This window comes from Hyperoodon ampullatus, assembly GCF_949752795.1.
Source record: "Hyperoodon ampullatus genome assembly, chromosome: 8".
NCBI classification, from domain to species: Eukaryota; Metazoa; Chordata; class Mammalia; order Artiodactyla; family Ziphiidae; genus Hyperoodon; species Hyperoodon ampullatus.
In genome coordinates this window covers 39,427,085-39,433,618 of record NC_136921.1, presented here as the reverse complement: position 1 = coordinate 39,433,618, position 6,534 = coordinate 39,427,085, and positions in this window count along the sequence as shown.

The window sequence follows — 6,534 nt, the reverse complement described above, 5'->3', positions numbered from 1 at the left end:
CAGAATTCCAATGAATTTAGTCTTTTGTCCTCTGTGGAAGGCCCACTGGGAAGTATTCAATTTTTCATTGTTGTCACTAAGACGTTTGTCTGCTCCACACACTCCTTTTGTTCACTCTGCAGCTCTTAGCCATCTGTCCTGTTTTCTGGAGAGCCTCATAAACACATTTAGGTTAAACCATATGGACATAAAACCTGTCATTGTATTATAGTCAAAGTCTGGTTGTTGTTTTTTTAAAAGAAATGCACTTGACCATTCTCACTTCTTCAAAAGCTTCATCCTAATCCTGGAACCAAACATCAGTCTGATAATAAATCAGTTTTGAGTGTGTGTCTTAAAGTAAAACACCTGAAAAACAGATGTTTTGAAGGGGCCAAATTTTCTCATCAATTCTGCTCAAATTCTATTTTAAATGGCTTTCAAGCCATTCATTATATTGGCCTCTTCAGTTTTTTACTTCTTTATCTTCAGTGCTTTTTCCTTCAATTTTCCTCAACCACCCACTCCTGTGATTATGTTCTTGACTTTGTCAACATCGAAACTGTACCACTTCTAAAATCTTTACTTCAAGCACCCCATGTTTAGCTTACCAACTCTGGTGCTACAACTCAACAATTCTTCCATCTTACCAAGACTTTCAGTCCAGTGACTGGGCCAATTTTTCACTCTCCATCACCTCCCTCATGTCTTCATTTCCCTCCTTACCCGGTTTAGAATCCATGATCTACATAATCATGTCTATTGAAAACACCGCAGTTCCATAACTCCCCTTGGGCTCATTTGGCAAAGCTCTATCCCTGTTTAAGTTCCACTATCTACTTACTCTATGCCTGTATCAACATTGATGAAAAAACCCACCAGGATGACTGGTACCACTTAAAATTCATGGTCATAAATCTCAAGTGTGCTAAGCCTTACTCAGCAATCCTCCTCTGCTGCTCTAAAATGTTCCTTCTAAAATTACCCTCCCATCCCTTCTCACACCTTCTTCTTGTTCACTCCCAGACATTCCCCTTAGCATTGATATACTACATACAGCATCTCCTATCTTAAAAAACAAATACTCTCTCTGGTCTTCACATCCCTCCAGCTACTGCCTTATTTTTCTTCTTCCTTTTACCTTCTCCCCTTTCTTTCCCTCATTAAACCATCCTCTTTGCATTGTTGCCCCCCCCCACTCTGATGCATCTGTTCTTGCAAAAGTCACTAATAAACTCTATGTTGCCAAATCCAATGGTCACGCTGCATATCTTGACCTCCCAGAAGCAATTGAGACAGGAGACACAACTGACACTCCTTTCATACATTCTTTCTTTCCCGTGTTTCAGGGACATCTAGGTTTCTTGCTTTTCCTCCTGCCTCACTGGCCACTCCCTCTTGGTCTTCTCTGTTAGACCTTCTCTTCCTGACGTCTGAATGTTGGAGTGCCCACAGTTCAGGGCTCATCACTCTCTACATTTACTCCCAGGGCAAGTTCCTCTGCTCATCTATAATTTCATTGACCTCAGCCCCAGCCTCTCTCCCAAACTCTAGACTGCTTACTTGACATAAAACCATCAGCAAGGTCAACTCTGTCTTTAAGAGTACCCAAACTGTGCCACACTTTGTTTCCCTTGTTGCTGTACCAATACAAGCCACCATGTTTTTACTCATCTAGACTAGCGCAGTAGCCACCTAACCACTCAATAGTGGTTCCTCTCTTGCCTCCCTATTGCAGTCAGAGTGGTCTCTTAAAAATGAAATAGGAACACAGCCATTTTTTTCTGCTTAGATTTCTCTAGTGGATCTTTATCACATTAAGAATAAAATAGAAACTTCTTCTCCTGGCTCAAAAAAATTTTTACAAGATCTGGCCTCAGACCACTCATGATCTCATCTCGTACCACCCTTCCCTACCCCACAAGTCTCCAGCCACACCGGCCCCATTTCTGTTCCTGGAACATGTCAAGCTCATTCCTGCCTTTGGTTGTTGGCACTGGCTGTTTCCTCTCCCTGTTTCCTCCTTTGATCTCTATATGGCTGGCCACTTCTTCACATTCAGATTTGAGTTTAGACATTTGTAATTCTCAGGGAACCCAACTAAAAGAAATATGAGTTATTCCAGTTTTCAATTTTGCTGGGTGCTTTATCAACTGAACATAAACACAGGTAAGATTTTTGTGCTCTAGGTACTGCTTCAACTTTTTACTTTTGAAAATATCTTCTAGATATTAAATATACTTCATTAAATTGTCTTTTAAAGGTAGAAAATGGTGTTCTGGAAATTGTGTCTACCAGTGCCCAGAGAACCACGTGAGCCAACAGTGGTTTGTTGCCAGATCTTGCTGTGGGACTGTGGGCCAAATGTTTCTGTCTTTATGAGCAGGGTTACCCCAACTGTGAAGAGGATGCAATCATCCCTTGCTTAAGACAAGAAATATACACGTGCAGGCCTGAGTTTGTGTGTTTAACAACAAAGGAATTAAGTATTTGTTTCAAATCTGTGTAGCACTTTCCTCCACTCACCTGCATGTGATCTCACCTGTAGAAATACACAACCAGGGAACAGGTACTCGACATTGCCTTCTGAAGTCCTTCTTCTTAAGCTTGGGAGTGCTCTTTAGGAGGGGATGCATAGTAGAGCATCTTTATGAAATTCCCTGTGAAAACAGATTTTAGAATATGGCTGGTTTCACAAGTAATACATTGATGAAGGAATGATTCAGAAAAAAGAGGAGAGCAAGTATATGAGCAGTGAGGTGGGGACGCATGGGCATTGGGGGTGGGGGGATTGTACACTGGGCTGGGTGGGACATTTGGTATCCCTGGCTCACCAAATGCTAGTAGCAAGCCCTCCCACTCCCCAGTCACTGTGCCAACCACTAATGCCCACACCTTTTCGATCACCCCCTGGAGTGCTTGAAAATTAATGAATGGCACAGCCATTATCTTTGCTGCTTTATGTTTTACAGCAAATGTACCTTCAGTATGAAATCTGCTCGAGACAATTCATACAGTACTTTTACCCACAATATTTTTAGGTTGTGTTAAGAGCCTTTTAGCTTAATGTCTTTGGCCTTGCAAGCTAATTCTGGAATACATTAAGTGTGTTAAGTGAGGGACAGATGTATAGGGATCTAAACCTACTGAATGGCATTAGGGAGAGGAATCCTTTGACAAGCAGCTTGGAGACAAAGCACCACATCGATGTCCAGCAATACAATTACTCAGTGGAGGCCATTATCCCCTTTCTGCTTGCTTACGAAAGCACAAGTGAAATTAGGGGATCCGTATGTATTTCTTGAACAGGTGAATTAAGGCAGTCAAGTAAACAATTTCCTTAGCAATGACTGGGAAAGTTATCCTGGTGTGAACTCCCACTCTTGAAGGGCGCTGTGATAGAGCCAGTGTGGTCAATAGCTTCCGAAATGGCTCCCGGTAATTCCTGTCTCCTGGTCCTCACACCTTTTGGTGGGATGTGACCTTGCATGTGGGATGGACCTAGTGACTTGTTTCTTATGAGTAGACTATGGAAAAAAATCATGGAATGCCACTTCAAGATTCAGCTCTAAACCCGTGAGTTCTGTGAGTTTTTCTCTCTGGCTTTTGTCAGTTTGCTCACTCTCACGAAGCATACTGCCATGTTGTGAGCTGCCCTATGGTAAGGACATGTTGCAAGCCAGCTTAAATTTTTATGGAAAAAGTTGGAGGCATAAACTGATAAAATAAACATAAAATATCTGTTTGAAATTTTTTGCTCTAAATGTGATTATATACACAGAAATAGAAAATATGGAGATACACTTCTATCTTGATTATTTTCAAAATTTAACGTTATTTGGCTTTGGCAGGGGACAAAGGTTTAAGTTAGCAGAATAACTGGTAAAGTTAGCATAATTGGAAAAATTAAAGACAACACAAATTGCAACAATATTTGTACCGCTTTTATTTGTAAAAATAACCATCTGAATGCATTTCCATAGTATATTACAGTTAAGTACTTCATTACATTATTAGCATTCAGTAGTTGAAAAAGTATTAAACTGTGCTTGAGAAGATTCAGATTGGTTCAAAGTCATTTCCTCATTTTTACAGTCATGGCATTTACCAGAGTCATTCAACTCCAACTCACATAAGAAAACATTACAGACAAAAATCCCACTGAAATCATCAAACAATATTTTATGCTGTTACAAATATGTTATGCAAAATATAACACTGGCACCAGATTTGTATCATCGCGCTTTACAAAGATATATTGCACATGCTAAAGCATAAAATATATAGACAAAACTACCAAACAAAAGATATTTGCATTGAATTTTTAGATCACTGCATAAGAAACGCTTAGAATTACATTTTATACACACACTCAGATTGTCACTATCTTAAAATGTTCTTCCCCTATAACACTGACCTATGGTTTACAGTTTTGTAAAAAGAAAGCAGTTTAGCACTGCAAAATCAAACAATTCCTATAGAAAACTTTGCATCTTCATTTTCATTTCAAAGCAGGTAAAAGGGGAAGGAGGAAAAAGACACTTTATACATTCAAAGAAAGGCTGAAATGAAAACTCACTGGTATTATATTGCTCTGATAACACTCAAATGAAAAAAATACCAAACATTTCACAGAACATTTTCAGAATATACAAATGTAAAAAGGCACTCGAACTTCATATTACAAGACAAAAAAAGGGATGAGTTCTTCAACCAACACAACAGATAAGCAAACTTAGTTGCTCAACAGTACGAAGAATTACTAGTGCAGCAAATCCATTTGATGTTCTTGTCCTAATTTAATAATAAAATAATAACCCAAGCAGCTGTTTACTGCCTAAAGTACCAAAACATACTATGGTGCCCTTTTAGTAGTGATAAATAGAAATCCCCTGAGCTATTTACTGTGGAATCATAGCAGATTTTAGGCCATTTGGAGATAGTAACATATTTACCCAGGATAGGCAGACACCGGCGAATAGGTAAGTGCGATGAAACATGATCCCCGTGGCTGTGGTTAAAATACAGTCTAAAAAGAACACATTAAGGTAAAAGCACAATGTTTTCTGTTTTTGTTTTTCTTAGAAAGCTATGTGGAAAACCTAGCTTTATTTCTAAGAGATGTATGTGAAAAACAGAACTCATAGTTTTTAAAGTCGTTTCTTAAAGGAAAAAAATTGGTCTGGGGAAGAGGGAGAAGGAGAAAGAGAAAGAGAGCGGGGGCGAGAGATGGATTCAGTGAACAATTCAAAGCATGATTTCATTTTGTTCCTTTGTCTTCCTTCTTTCTAGCAGTGAAAGAGTGGGGAAAAGTCAGAACGCAGCTCCGTGGAGATAATGTCGCGTGGCTGCCACTGTTTTGCCGCAGTGTTTCTTGTTCTCTGTGCTACTCTACGGGGAAAAATGTTAATGCTGCTTCACCACTAAAGCAGGCATCACATATCCTGCTTTAAATGCCAACTGAGCAAGATTTCCATTCACTTCTAGAAAAAGACTCCGCAGTATATCGTGCTTCTTCAGTGTTAGATCTACCTTATTTTCAGGGTTTTGGTAAAGATAAGGTCATTACTGCTCATTAGCAATTTATCCACTTTTTCGAAACTCATCTTCTCGAAACAAACAGAAAGGACAGAGGAAGGAGGGGAACACAACAGCAAGAATTAAAAAAACAATATGGTGGTGTCAAAATTTTTCAATGAAATTAACACCAGTTCTTAGAAGTCCTTTGAACAAGTTCTCATTTGTGAAGAACCCAGCATGAGTTTTTAATTAAATCCAGGATATTACAGAGTAAGATTAAAGTCTTTTACAATTAGATGAAATATATAATACAGTATCTGTATTTGATCCAGACATGATAGAACACTGTTTTAAAAATATCTCACATATATTATAAGATAGAAATTTTCAGGGTGAAAATGGAATCGATTATAAAATGTCGGAGAGCACTACCTTAATGCAACATGTTTCTTTCCTGTCTCTTCCTCAAGTGGAAAATAGCATGAGCTGGTGATTTTTATTTCTCTTCTTGGTACATGTGCCCACACACTGACATAGTTTCCCGTTAGGTTGCTGGGATCATGTGAAATTTTCAGCGTATTCAGGATAATTTCTATATCTTTCTTTGGGCCACTTTTGGGCATATGATCCAGTACACACTTCAGTTTTCATCTCGTAGAAGATCACAGGACTGCAGTGTCTTTTAAGCTCTGAGCTGGCTACACACGGGCTGAGCCACGGATGTTTTACCCCTTTCCGACCAACGTGGAAGAACCTGAGGGTTGGCTGGAAGCCTTAGGAGTGGAAATGCTGCTGGGCTTGGCCCCAGGACTGCGGGCCAGCCCAGGGAGAGTCCTGTGTATTTTCCGGCTTTTTCATGATTCCAAGTAAGACAAGTAGGAATTAAAACAGAGAACAAACAATGGATGTTCCCTCGGCATTTGTTTCATTTCAAATAAATACAAACACATTTACATCAAAAGTATATGAACATTTTCTCTAGTTTGGCAAAAAAATAAGCTGTAGTCAACACATTATCAGTTACAAATGTTAAGC